Source organism: Rattus norvegicus, chromosome 10 (genome assembly GCF_036323735.1).
Source record: "Rattus norvegicus strain BN/NHsdMcwi chromosome 10, GRCr8, whole genome shotgun sequence".
Lineage (NCBI taxonomy): Eukaryota > Metazoa > Chordata > Mammalia > Rodentia > Muridae > Rattus > Rattus norvegicus.
The window spans coordinates 3,908,330-3,936,268 of NC_086028.1; the positions used below are offsets into that span (position 1 = coordinate 3,908,330).

At 41.2% G+C, this 27,939-nt stretch overlaps 1 protein-coding gene and 1 long non-coding RNA gene across 4 annotated transcripts in view; both read right to left on the bottom strand.

Moving 5' to 3' along the window:
• The window catches only part of Shisa9 (shisa family member 9), a 292,994-nt gene that overhangs the window by 65,705 nt on the left and 199,350 nt on the right, over positions 1-27,939 (bottom strand). The gene's annotated exons all lie outside the window — the stretch shown is intronic.
• Positions 765-27,935, bottom strand: LOC134480743 (uncharacterized). The gene is made up of 3 exons (XR_010055504.1): positions 25,659-27,935; positions 8,074-8,165; positions 765-6,403 (listed from the first exon to the last, which is right to left on the bottom strand). It is a non-coding gene; the product is annotated as an uncharacterized LOC134480743 (long non-coding RNA).

The window sequence follows — 27,939 nt, forward strand, 5'->3', positions numbered from 1 at the left end:
CTCTTTCTCTTACCCCTTTATAGGTCTCCTTTACTTTCCCAGTTTGGTTTCTGCAATTACTACAGAGAAAACCGGAATTTGTTAAAGAGAGATAATGTGCTAGGCAACAAACCTAAATTTATGTAACTATCACAAGAATCCTTAGAAATGGGTCTTGTTTTCCATTTTAAACAGGAGATGTCCACAGTAAAGCTAACATTTGAAGTCTAATCTGAATTTGTTCTATTGAATTTGAGTCATCCCTATCACTTAGTGTATATTTGGAAGCCCCTCCTAGTCTTATATGCCTCCCCCCCCCACCCAATCCTGTCTCAGACAAAAAATAGTCTCTCTTTAAGAAGTCGAAGAGACTATTTTTTTTCTCAGCCTCCCATGCTCAAACAATAGCATGTGGCTCAGCCTTGGCCAGTCATACATGCCATCCCTAGACTTTGAATTGGGAGCTGGTGGCACAAAAAATAGACAGTGATGAAGCCACCTTGGGAGTAGCAGTGTAAGTGCGCAGTGGAGGGAACAGAAGAGCTTCACAGCACATCATCTGGGACAGAGATGGGACAACTGTTCTGGCAACTGCCACAAAAGCTTCATTTAGTTCCCAGACACCCTGAAAATGCTATAGCTCCCCAATACCTTTCCCATGCCTTCATTCTCTACTGTAGTTATTTAGAGTTTGTTTCTTTGCTTTGCAACTAAGAACTCAAGCTGACTCTGCTTCAGGCAAGACAAAACTTCAACTAGTAAGAAATAGACCAGAGGTTTGAATGGTCTCTCTCTCTCTCTCTCTCTCTCTCTCTCTCTCTCTCTCTCTCTCTCTCTGTGTGTGTGTGTGTGTGTGTGTGTGTGTGTATGTGTGTGTGTTGTTGTGTCTGTATGTGTTGTGTCTGTATGTGTGTGTTGTGTCTGTATGTGTGTGCCTGTGTGTTTGTGTCTGTCTGTCTCTCTCTGTCTCTCTGTCTCTGTCTCTGTCTCTATCTCTGTCTCTCTCTCTCTCTCTCTCTCTGTGTGTGTGTGTGTGTGTGTGTGTGTGTGTGTGTGTGTGTGTGTGTGTATGTATGTGTGTGTGTTCTCTCTTTACTGCTCTTTGTAGGGCCAGGCACTGGGGGAAACTGTCATCACATTTGACTCATAAGGCACAGAAAGAACTTTATCATTGAAACTGCCCCCTCCACACTCCAAGGAGACCATGTCAAAGAATATCTGCGGAGAGGAGTCAAGCAGAAGACCATCCATGGCAGACAAATAGAGGCAGGGACTTGCAGGATCTCACTGGCTGTTTCTAAGTCTCTTCTCAAAGAAAGACTAAAGCTGTCCTCACCACCAGGTCTCGGAAAACTGAGAGAGTGATCATCACCTAGCCTGGAAGAGACTTCTCTAGGAACAGTCCAGAGGACAGTGAAAAGTGATAACAGTAATCTGGTCATGTGGAACTGCTCTATGCAGTGCAGGGTCACACCCACCAAGTACAAAGGGCTGTCTGAGACAAACAGTAATAGCAATTGTGGTACTAATGTATAATACTTAATAAATCACAATCTGTTTCATATGTTCTCATGCTGTGGTCTTTCATTCCTCACCAAACTTCGTTGCACTAGAATTTCTGTGACCTCTGCATTAGAGATGAGAAACTGGGATGATGAAAGGTTGCCCAGACATAGCAAAGAATGGCAGACTGGCATTTGACTCCAGATAATCCGGCTCCAAACTCTGAGACTGTAAGTTCTACCCTGACCAGGAAGTAAAATATTCACAGTAGCGCTCTGGCTCTGCCATTGTAAATCAATTCATATATATTATTAAGCAAACTGCTCAATGTCAGTGTAGACTAGAGGCTCTGTGAAGATAGACTCATGCATGTCTTATGAGCCCAATGCCTACCACTATATTAAACACAGAGTGAGTACTCAAATCATCTTAGTGGGATGGATGGATGGATGGATAGATGGATGGATGGATGGATGGATGATGGATGGATGGATGGACGGATGAATGGATGGATGGACGGACGGACGGACAGATGGATGGATGGATGGATGGATGGATGGATTGACAGATGGACATATAAGGTGAACAGTAAAGGGGATGGAATAAGAATCATTTGGAACCATCAAAAGATGAAACATGAACAATTTTCTAAGTGAGCTTCTTATCACAATGATTTCAAATGCCCTTGGCTATGTTTCCAAAGGAACCTTGCAAAATGTATTTCTAAACATTCAGTTTTGGTGTGTATGCAATTTAGAGCCGTGTGCCTTGAGTATGCCTGATTTGTCTATTTGCAGTTATGGATGTAAATAGACCCCTTGTGTCAACATATTCTCATAGATGTACCAAGTACAATTGTGTAAAGAAAAAAATAAGTGCATATACACTTGGCCCCATCAACGAGTGTTTACAGGATGATGAACACATGTATATAAGTACACAGAATTAGTAATGGGCTTTTATTTAGAGCTTGCTAAGTGGGCTCTATCCCAAACATGGAACACACATCACCCCATTTAATCCTTCCAACAGTTGTGGATATGCCCAGTAATGCATTGTAACTGTGCCTGGATTTCTATTAGAAAACCACAGGCTCAGACTGGCTGTCAATTTTCTGCTGCCTAACCCAAGCTTCATAAGCACTAGGATTCTCCTGGACCAGAAGCAGTAACAATGAATTAAAGGATAGATCATAAAGTCCTTTCAGAATACCATCCACTTAAGTGACAGCAGACACCCAGCCTGTGTCCCCTTGCTGTGTAAACACATTCCCACCACCTCAATTGCTTAAACAAGGCTCACTCTGGTTTGGCATCCCCACAAATACTTTTTTCTCCTTTTTGCCATTTCTTTTTCAAAAACAAGATTGCTCCCTCGGCAACTGTTTCCAAGCACATTCTCTCATTCTGGGAGGGAGAAGGATAAAGAAGGAAGAGTCTCTTATTACTATACAGGGATCCAAAATAAGTCAGGGGAAGGAGAAAGTAGAAAAGAAGTAAAAAAGATAATGACCCCTGGCCTTCCCTCCTATCAATCATCTATCTATCTATCTATCTATCTATCTATCTATCTATCTATCTATCATATATCTATCTATCATCTATCTATGCTCAATCACCTATCTATCATCTATTACCTATTTATTATCTATCATCTATCTATCTATTTATCTATCTATTATCTATCTATACCTGAAGGCCAGAGGACATCTCTAAGGCAGTCTGCCAAAGCTAATGAGGATATCACAATTACTCCTCTTATAGATGAGGTATGTTGCCAATGATATGTTTGTCTTGACTTTATTTTGACTACTACAGTAGCAAAAATGGTCCCAGGATAAGAGGTGATAAAAGGGCAGAGAACTAGAAAGCAACTGCCATTGCCTTTCTCCCCAGTCTGTTTCATCCGATCTATGCCTTTAAGTAGGGGTTGGAGAGAAATTTCAGTCAGTGATGTGCCTCCTGCTGCATGAGTACCTGACCAACTCACCAGGCCTGGTGACCTGTGTTTGTAGTTCTAGTGCTGGGCGTGAGGGTTGGGGGAGGGGGGCCAGACCTCTGGAGCTCACAGCACAGTTTGTCTAGATAACCAGTAGCTCTGGGTTCATGGAAGATCTCTCAAAAATAAGAGAGAGAGAGAGAGAGAGAGAGAGAGAGAGAGAGAGAGAGAGAGAGAGAGAGAGAGAGACTGACGTTGGTTTATGGGCTCCATATGTCCACACATATGTACTCACATAGCATGTGCATTAACCCAACCACACAAAGATATACCACATACACATTTTTTTAAAACAACAAACAATTCTATTCCACTTGCTTAATTCCATCCAACTCATATTTCAGTACATTCTATTCCATTCTATTCTCTTTTGTTAGTCCAGTGCCTCCCCCTGAAACCCAGTCAAAGACATCTGCCCTGATGCTCTTCCCTTCCCTGTCACCTCATGACAGCTCAGCTTTTTCCTTGCTCCCATGGGTCTTTTTGTCCATTACTCATCTTTGAACTCACTTAATTGTGATCTAATCACTTCACACTGGTCTAGTAACTCTACTGGAAACATTCTATCAGCGACCATCAAGTGTGCCACAAGAGATGGAGAGAGAAAGACAGAGCCCCCTCCTCTGCCATCTTCTCGGAGATACAGAAGTGACTCTTAGAAGGCATGAAATCCATGAAAGCCCACTTGTCTTCTAGGGACCAGGTAAACTAAGAACTTTGATGAAGAACACTCCTCTACTTATTGTCTCAGTCCCCTGTTCAGATCATGAATAAGAAACTTAGCTTCCTGGGTACCCTGCAGAACAGACACAAAAGTCTCAACTTTGATTCCAGATTAACCGAGTGGTCAATTTTCTTCTGTTTGGCATCTGATTCAGAGCAAGTGATGTTGCTTCACCCAATGACTTTAAATTTGTTAGAGGCTCAAGACACTGAACAGTGCTTCACTCAGAATTTATGACTCTTACACACTGGGTAGGATCTCTGGCCCCACCACACCCCCATGCCACCCTCGTGCTCAGAACCAGATGACAGAGCAACCTCTTTGTGGAAGATTCCAGAGCCATACTGGAGGGAGAAAGAACACAGAAAATTGAGTACTGGTTCTCCAGATTAGCATGTAGAAGAAATCCATTTCTACTCACATTTGACTGTTCTAAGAAGACCACATACCTCATTCAAAGTCAGGGGGAAAGACACATTTATTAAGAAGGATAAAGAGCAGCAAAATTCTATGCACTGGCTGAAGGAACCTAGATACATTTAGAGGGAAGCACTAAAAAATACCCAGAAGTTCCCTAACTCTGATTTCTTCAAACCTGATTTTTTTCTTTTACATATAAGATGGCCAAACTTATTTTGTAGGATTGCCTTAAACAGTAAATGAAGGCTGGTGAGATGGCTCAGTAGTAGCATTGGCCAGAAGCCTGGTGACCTGAGTTTGATCCACAGAACCAATGTAAGAGATGGAAAGCTAGAACTGAGGGCACAAGATTGTCGCTTGGCCTACCGCATTTGCCAAGGCTTTCACATGCGCGCGCGCGCGCGTGTGTGTGTGTGTGTGTGTGTGTGTGTGTGTGTGTGTGTGTGTGCATGTACATAATAATAATAATCTATATATTAAATAGACAATTATAGAAATAGTCCAATGCATACTAGGTACTTAATTAATATTAATTTTCTTCCCCAAGCCTCAGATTTATTTGCCAAGCATCCTTGGCAAAACAGCAGAGGCCTGAGCTAGATGGCTGTTATCTGGGAACAGAAAGGCACATTGAGCCACACCTCCTCTCCTACCCCACCCTCAGATCTGTTGCCTCTAACTGCAACAGGAGCTTCAGCCACGTGCTCATGGATAATCCATCTGCTGCACAAATGTAATTATATCACAACATTGATTTCTGATGGGCAGAGACCAATACCAGAGATGCTTCCTTCCCAAACACTGCAGAAAAAAAGTATCATACTCCCCAGAGCAGAAGTGTAGTCATAACGAACGCTCATCAAGTACAATATTTTTCCATGCTCCGAGGAAGACTGGCAGATGCACTGGAACATCAGCTTTGGGACCTTCCAGAAAGCCACATTTCTTTGCTTGCTGGAGCTTCTAATAGGATGAAACTGGCACTTTGAGGCACACATTCATCACACCTAAAGAATATATGCAAAGCATGCTCTGGAGGCTCCACCCCCTTGTAGAGATTCATGCACTGACATGCTGCCTCTAAGTTCTAGAACAACAGGCATCAGATAGCACAACTGTGTACACCATATCTGAGACAGCCAGGACCCAGGGAGGCATATGCTGTCCATCAGTCCCTACAGATCTATTCCGAACTACACTTGGAGGAAACGCTATGGCTTTCCAGCCCTTAATGGAGTGCAACCATTAAGGCCCAACAGAAAAATGTTTCTCCTCTGACATGAGCTGTGTTTCCTTGTGAAGATATGCATTTATCTCCCTTTGATGCCGTAACAAATCACCACTCACCAACTTAGTGGCTTCAAACGACACAATCGATTATTTGACACTTCTGAAGGTCATAAATCAAAATTGGGTCTCACTAGGCTACAATCAAGGAATAGACAGAAAACAGGGCCTGCAGTACAGGCCTGCCGTTCAAAGACAAGACAGAAAGATGACCCTTTTAAGTACAGCCTGGGCTATAAAGCGAGCTCAATAACCAGTCTAGGTAACTTAGTGAGAGTCTGTAAAAAAGGCCTGAGGCAGTATCTCATGGGGAGGAAGCTTGCCTAGTATATATATAAGTGAAATCACATAATACAAGAAAATAGAATAAACACGGAGATGAGGGTCAACCTATTTATTTACCCTTTTCAGTTGCTAGGGGCTACCATATTCTTTGGCTCCGGGTTCCCTTCTATCTTGACAGTCAATATTCGGACATCCTTCCATCTGCTTCTACAAAAAAAAAAGACTTGTGATTCTATTGGCCTGCCCTGATAACTCAGGTTTACCTCCTTATTTAAACTGAGCTAGTCTGCAGTCTTCATTTTTCTCTGAAACTTTAATTTTTCCTTGCTCTGTAACACAATCTGCTCATAGTTCCCAGTAGTCAGGACAAGGATGCAGTGAGGATTATTGTGCCTACCAAGACATTTATTCTTTTTTCTCCTGACATAGCCTTAACTAATCCTTCAAACTGGTTTCCATCTTCACCAAGACTATAGAATAAATAGTGCCCCAAGATAGGGCTGAAATTTTATCTAGCCTTTGAACTTTTTTGAGTTGAGTAACCCAGTAGTTGAAAATGGTTCAAGTCCAATATTCTCAATGACAAGGCCCGCTGAAAGGCCCAGAAGTCTGCATCTGTTCTCCTCCTGAAATCTGGTTCTCCAGCATTCCCTGTCATACAGTGGCTAGTATATATAAGTCGGACCCTGTATTGGCATCGTTTATCCACAGGTGAACTCTGTCATTAGCAGTCTATCGGTCCTGATAGTCAGCTATAGCAGTGAATGGAACAAAAATCCAAGAAAGCTACTAAGATTAGAGACACACGTGTATAGGTAGACTCTCTCAGCTCACACAGAGGACAGCTGACTTATTGGCAAGGGACAGAAGGTGAGTCTGGAATAAAAAGCTCAGACAGAATTTGTTTCCAGTGAGTGGGATATTTCTTCTGGAAAGCTGTGGGTGTTTTCGGTGTTCTATTGTTGATGCTAGCATGAAATCATGGTCCTGTTTGGTTTTCTTCCTGATCTTTCTTCTTTTACTGCTTAGTCTAGGGAGCTACACTGATCCAGAAAGACAGCGTCCACAGAACTGATAGCCATTTCTGTGCATTTATTCATTCAAAGCCCAGTTAAACCCTACTATGTTCCAGAAACCATCAGGAAATGCTAATTTTAAAACAGGTTCTATATGTTTATTTGCCAAAGAAAATTATCCTATGGAGACCTACTGAGTGCCACAGCCTAGTTACACCCTCCTCTTGTCAGATCAGAGTCAGGTGAGACAGTCTTCAAGTGATCTGTGCTGGTACGCCAGACCTGTTTTTCTGAATGAAAGAAATGCTTCTGGCGAGTTATAAGCATCTAATATGCATTTGGTTCAAGTGTTTGTAAAGGTTTAATTATGCATCCATATAAATGTGGAGAAGTGCTTTATATAAAAACAGTAGCAACAGATACTAATTGAGGGGATATGAGGTGATGTGTCTGGGTGGGTGAGATATATAAAGCTACCAGTAAAACAAGTAGGCTACAGAGGCAGAAGCTTATGGTCACGTGACCACAAGAAGCCGGCAAGCTTGCTGTTGTTCTGCCAAAGGGAAAGAGGATGAAATTCACTGAAGGGGAAGGGAGTGTGCCCCACTCTGGCCTGCCTCTTTTGTAGAGCTCCCTCTTTATGTTGACAATAATATAAAAATAAAATCTTCATGCGAGTGAAGTAACTAATAATCAGAGACAAAATAACCCAGAGTTACTGGCTTAGGGGAAAAATGTGGGTCAGTGTTTGAGAGATGATTTCAGATAGAGGAAGAGGTAAAATGAAGAAGGATTATTTGGGGATATAATGAGAACAGGCTGAGACTGGAGTCCCATTGACAACTTAGGTGATTTACCTACCTGGGCTGTCTCATCCATGATCAAGAGTACACCCAACTTGTCGTCCTGTCCGTCACTATCAGGACATAGGAGGAGATCCCAGGACAAAGCTCCTTCAGAAATGTTATGAAAATGGAACCTGTCATTATTAAAATTCATATTTTGGTCTTTAGGGTTGGGGTAAGATAGAAATATGCATCTCTGAAAAGTCTCCACCCATGATGATGGCCTCCAGACTGCACTTTGGTAGCAAAGCTTGGAGCAGCCTGTTATCAGCGAGGTTGCTGGGAGTCCTGTTCCTTAGCACTTCTTCCTTTTGGCAGCTTCCACAGAAAACCAAGTTCACTGAATATTGAAAGATAGGCTTAGGAGAAATGAATCACTGTATAAGAGAGAACACGGTGGGGGCAGCAATACAGGGCATGGTGAGCTAATGCAGTGGGAAGAACATTTGCCTACCATGTTGATCTTTGGCCCGGAAACCATATGTGTTTAAATGCACCCTAACTCTATGGTGGAATATCATGAAAGGTGATGCCCAAACCCAGCACTGCAAGGTGAATTGAGAAGCTGGCTCGATTGATAAGGGGGAAGACAGTGGCCTACACAACTGGAAAGCGTAAGGAAAGACAGAGAGATGTAGCTATCTGGGGAGCTGCTTAAAAGGCCAAAAGGTGGATAAGGAGCAACAGGTTGCCCTCAAATTAAGGCTATGAGAACAGGCTTCTTCTGGCCGTAGTGGAAGAGCTGACATCCACAAACAAGCTTTGCTTCTACAGGAATGAATGAGGGAGCTATAAGTAATCTCAGGTACACACACTCCATGTGCTTAACTCTACCCTATGTCACTCCTACTGCTGCTGGGTGTGTTCTAAAATCCCAGGAATTCTGTGGCTAATGTTGTTCTGGTGGTTGGGTAGGTTGGTGCTGTAGAATATAGCATTGATGTGTTTACTGAAGGATATGGGCTATGGCCACATGAAGCCACTGCATCTGCTCTTACAGCTGCTGGTTTGTTGTGGACATCAGCAATAAAGCCCTAGAACAGAATTGCATGCAATGATGTAGTCTACCTCTCTCTCTCTCTCTCTCTCTCTCTCTCTCTCTCTCTCTCTCTCTCTCTTTCTGAATCCCTCAGCTTTATTCTGAGCTACCCTTCAGCCTCAGGCTCAGAACTGTAGCATACACAGTGGTGAGAGTTCTCCTTTTCTCCTTTCCCCTAAACATTTGTCTCCTGTACAGAAAACAACTGCAATTTCAGAACTTGGGAGATTGGGGCAGGGGCATCATAAGTTCAAGATCAGCACGGGCTACATATGGGGACCTTGCCTCAAAAATAGATAGATGGATGGGTGAGTGAATGGATGATAGATAGATAGATAGATAGATAGATAGATAGATAGATAGATAGATAGATAGATAGATAGATAGAGTGGATGGATAGATGGATGGATGGATGGATGGATGGATGGATGGATGGATGGATGGATGGACAGATAGACAGACAGAGGGACAGATTGATAGGATGAATGAATGGACAGACAGATAGACAGACAGAAGGACAGAAGGATGGATGAATGGACAGACAGATGGACAGAAGGACAGACAGACAGCTTGTGAAGGGACAAGTGGCAGGCACAGATAATTTCTCACATGCCAGTCTATTCTTCAATATTTACTAAGCAGGGTTCAATGTACAAAGAGGCTCAGAACTTTAGCTAAAAGCACACACACACACACACACACACACACACACACACACATTCTGCCTCTTAATGACAACAATGACTTTCCCTCTCTACCTCTTCTAGGACACCTGCACCTGCTGCTCTGGTGGAGGGGTGGGGAGAAAAGGGTGCACTTCCGTCAGCCAGTCAGTCACCATCACTGGAGTAAGCAGGCACTGACGTCAGGAGTCAGAGCTGTTGGAGTTACATAACGCCAGAAGCTGCTTGAACAAGGGATAAGGACATATTTAAAACCTTGGGGAGCTAAAAATAGGCAAAGAAAAATTGTTTCCTCATAAACTTTTTAAGCTTTAGAATACACACACACACACACACACACAAAACCTGTGTGTGTGTGTGTGTGTGTGTGTGTGTGTGTGTGTGTGTGTGTGCGTTTTCCTGGACTTTGATGGTTATGTGGCCTTGGGCAAATTTCACTGTTGAATCAGAATCTCAAGAAAGTGAATATGATATCTATGTGAGAGAGAGGAGAGAGGAGAGAGGGGGGAGAGAGGGAGAGAGAGGGAATTTTGTGTGTGTGTGTGAATGAGAATGTGGTGTGTGGGTGGGTGAATGAGGACATGTGCGTGTATAGGGAGTATATGAGTAAATATAGATACAGATAACAGACAGACAGAAATATAGAATAAAGGTGACCTGAGGTTTGCTGTAGTGATCTGGTACTGGCGTGAGCATTAATGTGACTTTGGAGGATATGTGAGTACCAGATATATATATTTTGTGGATGAGAAGGTGTGTTATATGTACTTGTAGCTAAAGCATATAGGTTTCTTTGTATATGGGGGGGGGGCGGCGATGCTGTGGAAGATGATAGTGTGTAGCACCAGAGTGTTTGCAGGCATGTGCAAAGGCCATGTGACAGAGAGCACATCTTCTTGTATATGTGAGTATGTAGTGTATTTCAGTGAGTGTGAAGATTATGTGCTTGAATGGAGTTGAGTGTGAGTATGTGTTTGTAAGCTGTACAGTATGCTACAAGTATGGGCAGAATAACTAGGAGATAAAGGAGTCCGGTGTATGTTGGAAGGGTTACAGAGGTGTGTGAGAGTGCACACATGAACACACACACACACACACCACATCTGGTGATATCAAGGAAAATGAACAGAGAGTCCTTAATCTCCTTTCCTGATGCTTAGAACATTCTAGAACCTTCTTCAAGCCTTCAAGTTATTTATGAGGAAGTATCTGAAGGTGTTCTACAGGATGTTAAACCATAATTCTCATCTGTTTTTATGGGAACACAGCTTCTAATTACTCTTTTGGTCAGACACAAATTACTCAGGTCAAGTAGCACTTCTTGGTACTTATGAGCCTCTCTAGTGTTCTGGTCTAGAGGCAGAGATAATCAGAAGTGAAAAGAAACCAAAGCAAAGCAGGAACAAAACTCAGCTTATTCTCTCCCACAGTGGTTAATAAAATCCAGTGTGACTTCAGCCAAGAAAGCTGGTAGGCTTATTGCAGATCTCTCCTCTCTCTCTCTCTCTCTCTCTCTCTCTCTCTCTCTCTCTCTCTCTCTCTCTCTCTCTCTCTCTCTCTCTCCACATACACAATATATGCAATGCTCCAGTCTTAAGGACCCCCTAGCTCAGCGGAAGAGCACCTGCTACAGTCTCCCCCACACCAGTCACCTCCCTCTCCAGTGGATCACGTAGACCCAAACTTTCTTCTCCCCAGTCTTTGCTTTAGTCTGACTCCCACCTCCAGCAGGCATGGCCCCAAGAACTGTAGGCCACTCCAGCCAGTGATGCAGGCAAACTCACTACAGACCCCCTCCTGTTCCTCAGTTCCCACTGTGGCCTCCCCCTCCAGCCTGCTCCCACTTGACCGATTGTGTACATCTTCTCCTACCTCCTCCCCATCCTCTTATTCCAGTCCCTAACTCCACCAGGCTTCCTCTGGGAACTCTCAAACCAAGCCTAACAGAGAAGTAAGTAAGCCAGCAAAGCAGATAGAGAAGCCAGATAGTCGTTCTCCCCTCTCCTCTATGTCTAACCCCCACTCCTCAGCCAGATAGTCGTTCTCCCCTCTCCTCTATGTCTAACCCCCACTCCTCAGCCAGATAGTCATTCTCCCCTCTCCTCTATGTCTAACCCCCACTCCCCCCCCCAGCTCTGTAACAGACCAGCTGTTGAAGCTCTCCTCACTCTCTGCTCCCATTCCCAGGGGACTAAGCAGATCCTGTGACACACACCGCTTTCCTCCCTCCTGTGGATCCTCTCAGCCCTGTCTCCCACCCAATCTTGATTTCTAAGTGTCAGTTCCCAGACTCTAAGAAGTCATTATCCCAGAACCCATAGTGTCCACACTTATCAGGATTCTAGAAATTTTTCCTACCAGCCAACACACTCCCCTAGGAACCAAGAGAGCCACAGAAACCAAAGAACAAAACACCTAACCAACAAAGAAAAGACAAGATAGATCACCTAGAAGTGCAATCTTCTCAAACCCTGATGCCTAGACATCAGCATAAAAACACAGTGGATGACAAGCAGGACAATAGGTCCCCACTAGAGCCCAGCAACTCTACCACAACTGTCCTGGAATACTGAAACATAGCTTAGGCATAGGATAATGACCTTAAAATAGCCTTTATGAGTGTGATAGAGGTCCTTAAAGAGGAAATTTATAAGTCTCTTAAAGAAATCTGTGAAAACACAACCAATAGAAAGAAATGTATAAGACAGCTCAAGACCTGAAAATCAAAATACAATCAATAAAGAAAACACAAACTGAGAGCTATCTAAAAATGAAAAATATAGGAACTTAAACAGGAACTTCAGAAGCAAGCCTCACTAACAAAATACAGGAGATAAAAGAGAGAATCTAATGCATTGGAGACACAATAGAGAAATGGATACCTAGACAAAAAAAAAGTTAAATCTAAAAACTCCTGGCATTAAACATCCAGGAAATCTGGGACACTATGAAAAGATAAAAATCAAAGAATGATAGGTACAAAGTAGGAAGAAGAAACAGGTCAAAGCCACAGAAAATATTTACAGTAAAACGATAAAAGAAAATTTCCCTAACCTAATGAAGGAGAAGACTCTAAAGATATAGGAAGCACATACAGCAAATAGACTAGACCAGAAAAGAAATTCCTTTTGGCACATAATAATCTAAACATTAAATATACAGAACAAAGAAAAATATAAAAGTTGCAAGGCAAAAAGACCAAGTCACCTGTCAAGACAGACATTTTAGAATTTCTTCCAACTTCTCAATGGAGACTCTAAAGGCCAGAATGGCCTGGACAGATGTGCTGCCGATTCTAAGGCATCATAGGTGCCAGCCTAGACTATCATACCCAGCAAAACCTTCAATCACAATAGACAGAGAAAATAAGACATTCAATGATAAAACCAAATGTAAGCAATATCTAGGAATCTACTCTATAGCAAGAGCTAGAAGGAAAACTCCAATCTAAAGACATTAACAATACCCAATAAAAGACAAGGAATAAACAACCCCATACCAGCAAGTGAAGATTGGAAACAGACACACAAACACACACATCGCAACACCACCTCCACCTCCACGTTCACCAACACCAGCATCAACACCATCACTACTACAACAACAACAAAATAGCACAAATCAACAAACACTGATCATTAATATCTTCCGACATAAATGGTCACATTCTCCAATAAAAAGACGCAGATTAACAGAATAAATAAAAAATCAAAACAAACAATAAAAGAATCCATCTTTCTGCTGGATCTAAGAAATATACTTTAACATCTAGGATAGACATCACCTCAGGGTAAAAATGTGGGAAAAAAGATATTGCAAGCAAATGAACCTAAGAAGCAAGCTGGTGCAGTCATTTTAATTTCTGACAAAGTAGACTTCAAATCAAAATTGATCAGAAGAGATAAAGAAGGACACTACATACTCATCAAGGGGAAAAAAAAAACCAAGAGGACATTTCAATTTTTAACATCTATCCTCCAAGCATAAGGCACCCAAGTTCTTAAAAGAAACACTACTACAGCTTAAACATATTGACCCTCACACCCTGATAATGAGAGACTTCAATTCCACACAATTGCCAATAGACATCATTTAGACAAAAACTAAACTGAATTCATAGAAATGCTGTAGTAACAAATATTGTAAACCAAATGGACCTAACATACTCACAAAACATTTCACCTGAACATAAAAATATATATCTTCTTGTTAGCACATCATGAAACTTTTTCCAAAGATCAAGCCTCAACAGACACAAGAAAATTGAAATAACACCCTGCAGCCTATCTGTCCACAATGGATTAAAACTGGATATCAGCAACAGCAGATACAACAGAAAAGTTTACAAACTCATGGAAACTGAAAGCTCAATACTGAATAAAGAAGGGTCAGTTTCTTAAGAAAGAAATTAAAGAGTTTCTAGAACTGAATGAAAATAAATACACAATATAACCTAAACTTATGGGACACAATAAAGGTGGTTGAAAAAGGCAAGTTCACAGAACTAAATGCATAGGTAAAGAAACTGGAAAGATCTCACACTAGCAATTCAACCATACTCCAGAAGAAAAGGAAGAAGTCACATTTGGAAGTAGACAGCAAGAAATAATAAAACTCAGGAATGAAATTAATACAATGGAAGCAAAACAAAAACAAAATAATAACAATGACAACAAACAAAAAATCAGTGAAACAAAGAGTTGATTCTTTGAGAAAATCAATAAGATTGACAAACCTCTATGCAAATTAATTAATGGAGAGGAGGGACAATGCAAATTAACAAAAATATAAATAAAAATAGGGACATTAGAGCAGACACTGAAGAAATCCAGCAAATCATAAGAACATATTTTAAAAACCTGCACTCCACCAACTTGGAAGAAATGGATAATTTTCTCAATATCTGTCACTTACCAAAGTTAAATTGGGATCAGATAAGCAATCCAAACAGACTATAAGCCATAATGAAATAGAAAAAGTAATTAAAAGTCTCCCAACAACAACAACAACAAAAATACTCCAGGGTCAGATGGTTTTGGCACAGAATTCTAACAGATTTTCAATGAAGAGTTAATGTCAATTCTCCTCAAAACATTCAATAAAAAAAGAAACAGAAGGAATATGCCCAATTCATTTTATGAAATCACAGTTACCCTGATACTCAAACTACGTAAAGTCCCAGCAAATAAAGAGAATCGCAGACCAATATCCCTTATGAATGTAGATGCAAAAATTCTCAATAAAAAGCTTGCAAACAAATCCAATAACATACCAAAAAAGATCATCTACATGATAAAGTAGTCTTTCTCATGCAAGGATGGGTCAACATACACAAATCAATAATGTAAAGTACCATGTAAGCAAAGTGAAAGACAAAATACCTCATGATCATCTCATGGGATGCAGGAAAGGCCTTTGTCAAAATCCAGTAATCATAATAAAAGTTCTGGAGAGATTAGGGTTACAAGGAATGTGCCTAAATATCACAAAGGCAGTTTGCAGCAAGACTTTTGTTCCACATTAACTTAAAAGGAGAGAAACTCAAAGCAATTCCACTAGAATCAGGAACAAGACAGGGTTGTCTGCTCTCCACACCTATTGAGTATGGTACTTGAAATCATAGAGAGAGCAATAAGGCAACAGAAGATGGAGTTATTGGAAAACGAAGAGGAAGCAGTCCAAGTCCCTTTACATGCAGATGATCTGAAAGTATACATAAGTGACCCTAAAAATTCCATTTTTAACTGTTACATGGATAAACACTTTCAACAACGGAGCTAGGTATAAAGGCAACTAAAAAAATCAGTCGCCTTCCCATACACAAAAGATAAATAGTCTGAGGAAGAAATCAGGATGTGGACCTTTCCCAGTAGCTTCGAATAATATAAAATATCTTGAGGGGTAAGTGTAACTAAGCAAGTGAAAGACTTGTATGGTAAAAACTCTATGTAACTGAAGAAAGAAATCAAAGAAGATATCATAAGATCGAAAAATCTCCCATGCTCATGGACATGGATCGGTAGAATTAATATAACAAAACTGGCCACCCTATCAAAAGCAATCCACAGAATTAACGCAGCCCCATCAAAATTCCAAGACAAATCTTTACAGATCTTGAAAAAACAATTTTCAGCTACTTATGGAAACGTGCGCACACGCGTGCGCGCGTGCGCGCGCACACACACACACACACACACACACACACACACACACACACACCCCAAGATAGATAAACTATCTTTATTCGTACTAAATAATAAAGAAACCACTGGAGGTATCACCATGTGTGATTTCAAGTTGTACTACAGAGCTAGAATAACAAAACCAGCATGGCATTGACTCAAAAACAGACGTGTTGATCAAGGAACTAGAACCGAAGACCCAGACATAACTTTATATACCTGTGCATACCTGCTTTTTATAAAGAAGCCAGAAGTACATCTCAATATAAAAAAGACAGCATCTTAAACTACACACACTGAAACTGATAGAAAATAAAGTGGTGAATTACCTGGAACGCATTGACCCAGAGTCAACTTTCTGCACAGTACAGGCACAAAAATCAAAAATTAATAAATGGAACCTCATGAAACTGAGAAACTTCTGCACAGCAAAGCACACTGTTATTCTGACAAAGTGGAAGCCTATATAATGGAAGAAATTATACCAATTACATATCTGATATAGGGGTAATATCCAAAGTATATAAAGAATTCAAGAAACTAGAAATAAAAAAAACTAATAACCCAATTTTAAAATGGGGTACAGGTCTCACTAAAATTCTTAAAGAAGGAAACTCAAATGGTTGAAAAACACTTAAAGAAATGTTCAACATCCTTGGCCATCAGGGAATGCTACAATTAATAATACAAGTGACAGCTCATGCTGGCAAGGATGTTGGGTAAGGGGAACACTCCTCCATTGCTGGTGGGAGTGCAAACTTGAACAGTCACTATAGAAATCAGCGGGATAGTTACACAAGAATATGGAAATTGATTGACTTCAAGACCCTGCCATACCACTCTTGAGCATATACCCAGAGGACACTTCACCTTATCACAGAGACACCATGTTCCTTGCAATGTGTTATTTGCAATTGCCAGAAATCAGAAACAACTTAGATGTCCCTTAACAGAAGAATGAATTTTAAAAAAAAGTGATACATTTCCACAATGAAGTATTGCTCAGCTGTTAAATTTTTTTAAAGGGGGGGCAGGTAAATTGACGGAACTAGGAAAATAGCACCTCAGACAAGTATGATATGTACTCACTTATATGAGGGCATTATCTACAATCTGTAGAGCCATAGAGGTTAGGTAGAGAGGAAAGGACTGAGTCAGGGCAGATGGATCCCATTAGAAAAGGGAAAAAGAATAGACAGCTAAGGATAGATAGAGTTGGACTGGAGCAGGAGGATCAAGTGGGGAAGGGGATAGAAAAGGGGGATCAGAGAGGGAGAGCACTAATATTAAGGGCAATGTGAGGGGTGATACGGGAACCTAATACAGTAGAAGCTTCTTAAAATATATACATGTCTGAAGGTGATCTAAATCAAATCACCAAATAGTGAGGGAGATGGAGCCCCGACAGGACATCTTTTGTCAGCAAATGAAGCTTTCAGTATCAAGCTTTGATTACATCTAATTGAGTCATTGGCCAAAAAATACCCCCACAGAAACCCCCAAACAATCCAGGCTGTTGTCAAGACCATAGCTTGCTCTCCACAAATAGATACAAGGCCCTATTGCTGAAGACAACGCCCACATAGCTCACTGAACACGGAGAAGTTGACCTGAGGCCTACAGAGCCTTCATCTTCATGTCCTAGTCTCTTTGGTAAAGGGAGGTGCTCTGCACACTGCCAAAGGAGAAATGTAAACACCAAACTGCCATAAACACTGTGATCTAAACTGTTGTCCTGCCTTCCAAATATACCAGGGCAGTGGTGGCCCAAACTTTATGGGAATAACTAACCAGTATCCGATTTGACTCCACAAACCCTACATGCATGACCAAGAACTTGAGATTAGATAGCCCAGGGACCTAGGGAAAAATGAAATACTTTTACACAGACAGACAGACACAGAGACAGACAGACAGACGGTATGACAAATAAAAAAAACTTAGGGGAGGGGGGAGGGGGATGTTTGCTGGAAACCGGGAAAGGGAATAACACTCGAAATGTATATAAGAAATACTCAAGTTAATAAAAAAAAAAAAAAAAAAACCTCCTAATGATATTATTATACTCAAAAATCAGTGTCTTGCTCATCCATCATCAGAGAAGCTTTCTCCCACAGCAGAAGGGAACAAACACCTCTGTGATCCTCAGTCAGACATAACGCAGAGTGGGAGATCTTGGAACACTGAGCTCTAAATGGGAAGTCTCCATCAGATCTCTCCTGCCAGAGGTCAGGTAATCCTGAGCAAGAGGCAGAATGTAGGAGCCAGAGGGGATAAAGGATACCAAGAAAACAAGGCCCTTTAAGTCAACATAAGCAAAGCTCATAGACTTCGTAGAGATTGAAATATCATCAGGCCTTCACAGGACTACACCAGGTTCTCTATGTATATATTATGGATTCCAGTTTGTGTTTTGATGTGATTCCTGAGTGTGTGAACAAGTGAGCCTCTGATTCTTGTGCCTTCTCTTGGGCTTGTTTTCTTCCATTTGTTTGTTTGTTTGTTTGTTTGTTTGTTTGTTTGTTTTCTCCATTATTATATATTATATTGCAGTATATTATATTATATATTATATTATTATCTCATAGAAACCTATTCATCTTCTAATGAGAGATAGAAAGTAGATGGATCTGGATAAGCGAGAAGGACCAGAATTGATGGAGATGAAACCATAATCAGGCTGAGAGAAATTATGTAAGGAAATCTTTCCATAAAAGGAAAAATACTTTAAAATTTGAAGGAAAAAAAGAAGAAGAAAAGCAAAGAAAATTCAGGATGGCTTGGAAGGTACTTACCAGCCGGAGGTTTCTAGTTCCCACTCTAAGTATTTTGCAGTTTGAACTTGGGTGAAGCTTTCTTCTTTGAGGCTCTAGAATCTTGTCTTACCTTCACCTGCTTTAGCTATGTGTTTATATAGCATTTCTTCTGTGGTTCCCCACAGAGTTTGGAGAAAGTCCCAGTGTCCTTAGCATACTGTCCAGGATACTTCATGATCTGGCCCAGTTGCTTGCTAATTTGCTGCCGTCTTTCTAACCCACCAGAGTGTGATTCACTGATCTGCTAACTGTTGCTCAAAGGCAACAGTATCTTAGCCAAACAATGCACACCACTTTAAAAGAAACATAAAAAGGGGTATCTTATTTTACTCAACATTTCAAAGGTGTCAGTTTATCATGGTGGGAAGCATATGACATAATACTGTATGATAATAAAGACAGAAAAAAAGGCAGGCACCGATGGCAAGATGCACCCCCAAAGCTATGCTCCCAGTGTCCTATTTCCTTCAACAAGGTCCTTCCTCCAACCTTTCACCAATAAAATTGTTATAGGGTGAACTCATCAAGGGATTAACACCTTCCTGAAGTCAGATCCATTATTTTGTTTCTGGGAATACCCTCACAGAAGAGCCCTGAGATACACTTCCTTAATTTCCTAGGTATCTTTCAAATCAACTAAGTTGGCAATGGAGATTAAGTGTCACCTGGTTCTTTGTGCTCAATAACTAAAGTCTTTATCCACAGAGATACCAATTATAATCAAGGGCACATCCTTATACATTTATTCATTTTTTTAAAAGAGATTTTAGGGCAATAGTAGGTTCCAGGAACTCTAAGATTAGACATTCCTCCTGTCCCAGCAAATTAAAATTAAAATGGGAATTTCTCCAGATATTTTGACCAGTAACTTGTCCTAGAATGTAGAATAGAGGATGGTTTGAAAGAACCCATCCTTGCCTTCTCTCTTCCTGTCCCTCTGCCTTTATCATCACATTATAACACGCCCTCCCAAAAATGATAGAACAACACTTTTGAAACTTCAGGCTAAATGTCTCCCATTAGTCACAAGTTCAGGATAGGCACATCTGTGTTTGAAACCTGATTCTGTCATCATGAAGCTGTGTGATCTTAAGCAATTTTCCTAACCGCTCTGAGTCTCGGGTACAGTGTGTAATAACCCTACCTCAAAGACTTGGGTGAGATGCTTTTTGACTTGCTGGGCTCAGTCAGCATTGGCATTAACAGCTATGCCCCTAATGTCTTACTGGTGGATTTGAGCGGTGAGTGAAAAAGTAAAGGCACCGTGGCATACAGTGTTGCCTCAGTTCAAGCACTACATCTTTGCTTGGTGTTACTGGTGTGTTAGGACACAGACCCATGGGGATGGAAGAGGCTTTTGTATTTGTTTCTTGTTTGTTTGTTTTTGTATTGTTTTCTTGGGTTTTTGTTTGTGTGTTTATTTTAGTTACTAAAAAACCTTCCAAGCCTAGAGCGGGAGCTGACACACAGTAGTTACTCAGGAAATATCACAGCCCAGCCCACCACCGTCCACTAGGAAGCTAGGATTTCACTTTCAGGAGTCTCAGGTGTTAAATGCTCAGTGACGGTGCATCATTTATCCCCATCATTTATTGCAGCTCTCTACACCTTCACCAAGAGGAATGTTGTCAATGTCTTGGGTATTTTACATAGACCTGAAATGAAATAAAGGTATTCACTCATCTTTTGGAGACAGTCAACAGAAGTCAGACACACCCCCTCCTCAGTTCTGGATGACTGGACTCTGCATCTGTCAGCCAACAGCAGAAATCCATCTGTCTAGTCATCGCTATGACTCAGTTGTCACATGATGATACAATGTGCTCAGCACCTTTCCTTTAACCCTCTTGCCAATTATGAAGGCAAGTACTCCACCTCATAGGTGAGCAAGCCAAGCACAGGCTTAGTCTCCTCACTAAGTATTCAAAATAAGACTTGAAAAAATCAAGCTTCGTTTAGTGCACTAACAAAGAAAGAATATGAAAAGTAGTAAGGGAAAAAGATCAAAGAACATGTAAAGACAGACCTATCAGAATTACACCAGATTTCTCACCAGAGAAGATCTGGGAAGATGTCATACAGACCTAAGAGAATGCAAAGAATCAACAAAACCAGGAGCTGGTTCTTTGAGAAAATCAACAAGATAGATAAACTCTTAGCCAGACTAACCAGAAGCATAGAGACATTATCCAAATTAGCAAAATCAGAAATGAAAAGGGAGACATAACAACAGAATCTGAGGGAATTCAAAAAATCATCAGATCCTACTACAAAAGCCTATATTCAACAAAACTGGAAAATCTGTATGAAAGGGACAATTTTCTAGACAGATTCCAGACACCAAAGTGAAATCAGGATCAGATAAACCATCTTAACAGTCCTATAATCCCTAAAGAAATAGAAGCACTCATTAAAAGTCTTCTAATCAAATAAATCCCAGGACCAGATGGATTTAGTGCAGAATTCTATCAGACTTTCATAGAAGACCCAATACTAGTACTCTTCAAACTATTCCACAAAATAGAAACAGAAGAAACACTATGCAATTCCTTCTATGAGGCCATAATTTTGCTTACACCAAATCACACAAAGACCCAACAAAGGAAGAGAACTTCAAACCAATTTCCCTTATGAATATCAATGCCAAAATAAGATTTTCACAAATTGAATACAAGAACACATCAAAATGATCATCCATCATGGTCAAGTAAGGCTTCATTTCAGGGATGCAGGGATGGTTCAATATATGGAAATCTATTAATGTAATCCACTATATGAATAAACTCGAAGAAAAAAACAAAATGATCATCTCATTAGACACTGAGAAAGCAGTTGACAAAATTTAACACCCCTTCATGATAAAAGTCTTGGAAAGATCAGGAATTCAAGGCCCATAACTAAACAAGGTTAAAGCAATATACAGCAAACCAGTAGCCAACATCAAGCTAAATGGAGAGAAACTTGAAACAATCCTACTAAAATCAAAAACTAGACAAGGCTGCCCACTCTCTCCCTACCTATTCAATATAGTACTTGATGTCCTAGCCAGAGCAATTAGACAACAAAAAGAGGTCAAAGGGATACAAGTTGGAAAGGAAGAGGTCAAATTATCACTATTTGCAGATGATATGATAGTATACTTAAGTGACTCCAAAAGTTCTATCAGAGAACTCCTCCTACAGGTGATAAACAACTTCAGCAAAGTGGCTGGATATAAAATTAACTCAAATCAGTGGCCTTCCTCTCCTCAAAGGATAAATAGACTGAGAAAGAAATTAGGGAAATGACACCCTTCACAATAGTCACAAATAACATAAAATACCTTGGTGTGACACTAACCAAGCAAGTGGAAGATCCGTATGACAAGAACTTCAAGTCTCTGATGAAAGAAATTGAAGAAGAACTCAGATGATGGAAAGATCTCCCATGCTCATGGATTGGCAAGATTAATATAGCAAAAATGACCATCTTGCCAAGCAATCCCCATCAAACTTCCAACTCAATTCTTAACAGAGCTAGAAAGAGCAATTTGCAAATTCATGTGAAATAACAAAAAACACAGGATAATGAAAACTATTCTCAACAATAAAAGAACTGCTGGGGAAATCATCATCCCTGACCTCAAGTTTCAGATACACTGAAACTAATAGAAGAGAAAGTGGAGAAGAGTCTCGAACACATAGCACAGGGGAAAACACCCTGAACACAATACCAATAGCTTATGCTCTAAGATTAAGAATTGACAAATGGGACCTCGTAAAACTGCAAAGCTTCTGTATGGCAAAGACATTGTCATTTGGAGAAAATGGCAACCAACAGATTGGGAATAGATCTTTACCAATTCTGCATCTGATAGAGGGCTAATATCCAATACATACAAAGAACTCAAGAGGATAGACTCCAGAGAATCAAATAATGCTATTTAAAAACTGGGGTTCAGAGCTAAACAAAGAATTCCCAGCTGAGTAATATCGAATGGCCGAGAAGCACCTAAAAAAATGTTCAACATCCTTAGTCATCAGGGAAATGCAAATCAAAACAACCCTGAGATTCCACCTCACACCAGTCAGAATGGCTAAGATCAAAAATTCAGGTGACAGCAGATGCTGTCCAGGATGTGAAGAAAGAGTGACACTCCTCCATTGTTGGTGGGATTGCAAGCTGGCACAACCACTCTGGAAATCAGTCTGGAGGTTCCTCAGAAAATGAGACATTGCACTACCTGAGGACCCAGCTACACCTCTCCTGGGCATATACCTAAAAGATGCTCCAACATACAACAAAGACACGTGTTCCACTACGTTCATCGCAGCCTTATTTATAATAGCCAGAAGCTGGAAAGAACCCAGATGTCCCTCAACATTGGAATGGACACAGAAAATGTGGTACATCTACACAATGGAATATTACTCAGCTATCAAAAACAACGACTTCATGAAATTCATAGGCAAATGGATGGAACTAGAAAATATCACCCTGAGTGAGATAATCCAATCACAAAAGAACACACATGGTATGCACTCACTGATAAGTGGTTATTAGCCCAAAAGCTTGGAATACCCAACGATACAAGCCACAGACCACATGAAGCTCATGAAGAAGGAAGACCAAAGTGTGGATGCTGCAGACCTTAGATGGGGAACAAAAATCCTCACAGGGGAAGTACAGGGACAACATGTGGAGCAGAGACTAACAGATACAGAGGAGGATGCTTGAGCCAATTGAACTGAGAACGGGGTCCCCAATGGAGGACTTAGAAGATTGAAGGAGCTGAAGGGGACTGCTACCCCATTAGAACAACAACAATATCAACCAACCAGAACCACCCCCAGAGCTCTCAGGGACTAAATCACCATCCCAAGAGTACACAGGGATGGACCCATGGCTCCAGCTGCATATGTAGCAGAGGATGGCCTTGTCAGCCATCAATGGGAGGGCAGGAGAGCCTTGGTCGTGTCAAGGCTCAATGCCCCATTGTAGGAGAATGTCAGGGCAGGGAGGCAGGAAAGTGTGGGTGGACGGATGAGGGAAACACCCTCGTAGAAGCAGGGAGGTTTCTGGAGAAGAAACCAGGAAAGGAGGAAACATTTAAAATGTAAATAAAAATATCCAATAAAAAGAAAATCAAGCTTCATCCAGCACTCTCCTATGCTATGATCCATGCCTTTCCTTTAGTTCCTGACTAGAGGCCAAGAGTCTTTGTTCACTCTGCTCCCTCCAAAGGAAGAGGACAGGGAACAGAACTGACACTAACAGAAACAACAAAGCTAGAGAAATAATGTTGTCGATAACTGCCCCAAAATCATGACACTAATTAGGAAAGATGCTCTGTGTTCTGCCAAAAGCTCTGTCTTCTCTAAGGGATCAATAAATCAAAAATAATTGTTTACTTTGCCTAGGTTTCCCCCTACACGCAGTTGGCTGTAGTTTTTTTCCTTCTTCCTTTGTATAATATGAAAGTTGATGAAGGAGCCTCATTTTCACTAATGAAAGAAACTTATTTTTGGCACTCTATGCCTCATTAAAAAGAGCAAAACCCAGTTAGTGGTAGCTTCTGCTGCCCTTATTTGTCCAAAGCAAGGCCTGAGGTCAGCCGAAGGCCAGTTTGGGCATACATTTCAAGTGTATTGTTTTTTTTATAAGACATTAAATGACAATTTTAAAAGTCAGTCAGTAACAGCAGCCTCTCTCATTTGCTTCATCTTTCATCTCTCTAACCTTAACATGTACCTGACCAAAGACCATGGAACCTAAAACCTACTGCATGATAGCACATGAACCTAGAAACTCCAGAACACTGGGGACACCTGAGCAGGGATAAGTCATTTAAATCACATAATTAGGGAACTGGGTAAGTACTTTTCATCTCTGTTCAGATAGAATACTAAACCCTCAGAGAGTTTGTTCCTAGTCATCCACATAGTAAAGTCAGTGAATAAACAGATCAGTCAGGTTCTTTCCAGGCCATACAATGTTCTGCCCACCCAGTCTGGGCATATTTTATGATACATGGGTTAGATCAGTGGTATAGAGAAAAACCTCACAATTAGCTATCAAAGGGATAAAAAAAGACATGTGGGGCAACACCTGCCAACTACCATGGTATAAAGACTCCCCGGCCCCACAGCCTGGCCAACTACAAGTATACAATCAACCAATGTAAAATCATTGAGCACAGGCTATGGCAGAGGTAGGTCTAATGGACTCTTGTGGAGCAAGATAGCTAGATCTTTGGATTTTAAGTTAATGTCCCATGTAAATTGGCCCATGAGAAAGAATCCATTTGCGTGTTTTAACATTGCCTGCTTGATAGCTAGCTCTTCTTCATTGTGAGTAAATAAGATTTCATGGTGTTTGTATATCAGCCCTATTGGAGTCAATTTCTGAAGCTGAATCAAACCAAGAGGAAGTGTCTTTAAGAACAGTCAGTCATAACTGGTGTATGGTGACCAGAACACACCATGACTTCCTACTTAAAATTCACACGCTGGCCCACTGGCTTCTCTGTCTCAAAGAAAATCATTATTGCCCTCTGTTTAAATTCCAGAAAGATCAGCAGTACACTACAGAATTATTTATCATTTTCACTGTCATGGTACAGCATGCTAATTAGAATACACGGAGCAGAAACTGAGGCCTTCCCTCCACCTCCAGGTGCTTTAAAGTCGTAGCCACTGACTTCAACATAACCTCTCCCATACAGCACATAAACAGGAATTAGGGAAGCAAGTCCCCTCTGAAGGCTTCCCTAACCTACATGCTAATGTGCTTTTGAAGGGTTCAAATGGTAACGTTTCTGTGTCGCCATGGAAACAGCCCCCACCAGTGAAATAATACGGTAGTAATAAAGGCAATAATGAGGAGGTAATAAACTAATGAACCTGGGGTAAGCAGAGGCAGAAACACTTTAGCCAGATGATGGCAGTTGTCAAGGATTGCTCAGCAGAGGCTGAGCTACTGCAGGTGACTAAACCTCAGACTCAGAATCCTGTGGACCACCTCTTCCTGAGGACCACCGCTTCCTGCGGACCACCGCTTCCTGCGGACCACCGCTTCCTGCGGACCACCGCTTCCTGTGTGTTCAGGTCTGTGTAAGCTATGCTTGGCCTTGCTAGGATAAGAGATCTGACTACCTTACAGGAGGAAGAGTTACTCAGGCTTATAATTCAAAGAATCCCATATGCTAGGTGCTAGTGGGGTGGAGCTGTTTATATCACAACAGAGAGGGGGGGGAGGGAGGGAGAGGGAGAGAGAGAGGGGGGGGAGAGAGAGAGAGAGAGAGAGAGAGAGAGAGAGAGAGATCATATTCAGTTGTTTCTCTTTTTTTTAAACTCCTTCTGTTCAGCTCAGGCCTTCCCAGGCTATGGGGAGGATCTCCTCACTTTAAGAGTGGGTTTTGTCTCTCAATTATTCCATGACACCCACGAGAGTGTCCCACTAATCCCTACGTAATTTTGATGCAGTCAACTCATCAGGAATGATTGACTCTCACAAGATCTCATTGTAGTTGGTCACTGGAGGACACGACAATATAAATTCTAATAAACTCAGTATAAAAGAACAACTGGAAGAGACTTAGATGCTACAAAGAATTAACCTAACTGAAGATAATTTTAAAATATTTAAAACCTTTAAAATAACTAAACTAGCTGAGGACTTGGCTTTATCGGTAAAATGCCTGCCTTGCAAGCAGAAGGACCTAGAAAAATTCAAATTCTCATTTCCCGTGTTAAAATTGGGCTCTGTGATACATACCCATAATTAGAGTGCTAAGGATGTCCTGGGAAGATACTTGGGGCTCACTCGGCAGCCAGGCTAACCTAATTGGTAAACTCTCTGTTCAGTGAGAGACCCTGTCTCAAAACTAAACCAGAGATTTGTCTGTGTGTTTCACTGGAGAACAAATGGAAGCCAGAAAACTAGAGAAAGCCTTTGGGGCAGTGGGTAGACACATTGAGGTAAGAGGGATAGTAGTTTAACCTACTGAGGGTGGATGGCTTAAGTGGGATGGGGAAGTCTGGTAGCATCAGAGAGACCTTGAGGTGGAAGGGATGGCAATTCGAAGGAAGGAAGTATGCAAAGGCTTATGAAAACCTACGATTTCACAATTTAAAAAATAAATTGTCCTTTACCCAAGTATGTGCCAGGCCTAACCCTGCTTAGCTTCAGAAATGAGGCATATCCAGGGTGGCATGGCCAATGGTGCTGAAGAGCACCACACAAGCTTCTGAAGCAGCCAACAGCACTATCCAGTGATGAGTCTGTGAACCACATCAGTCACCGACAAGGCAGAATGCCCGTAAGAGTGTAATAGTGATACAACCACATCAATCACCAGCAAGGCAGGATGCCCGTAAGAGTGTAACAGTGATACACACACTTTGGTGGTAGCCAACATCTCTCTAAGACCCTGGGACTTAAGACCCTCTCACCAACAGGGAAACGTGCTTGGTACTGGAAACTTAGTCAACTGCTCAGTGCTAGTGAAGTCATAATTATTGGAGAACAGTCTACAACTACTACTTTATTAAACCACCATCATGCCTAAAAATAATCTGTGAAAGTTTGTCCTCAGACTCACAGATAACGGTAGTCTTCAGCCCTCACCAAGGAAACTCTATTTGCAACAGACAGGGTAACTACAGAAAATTACAACCAGTCAAAATGCAGAGTGGTTGAGTTCAGTCCAAATGGAAACATCTACACAACACTCCTTTACCTTAAGCTTGGTGAACACTGAAGAAGAGGTTGGCAGAGAGAACCATGAGAGTCAGAGTGGGAGTTTGCTGTAAGATTGCATCTCCTGGTATTGTCAGAGGAGACACCAATAAAGTCTCACCAACATGGCTGCCCAAATGTAAGTTTAACAAGGAAGACATCAGTGGACATGCCAAAGTGGACAGGGAAAAACCCATAAGACTTCAACCCTACACAAAAACTATGGGCAACCAAGAAAGGCTGGAAGCAGGACAGGTGGTCTTCCCCAAGGAAGAGCACACCAATTGGTTGCTCAGTGCCAAATGGTCAGCCCTGAAAACTTATATACAAGTAACATTATGGTTGGTGTTGGTGTCACACAACATGAAGATCTGTTTTAAAGGGTCTCAGTGTGAAAAAAGTTGAGAACCATTGTTCTAGTGGATAGCCTCACATCCGTGAGGC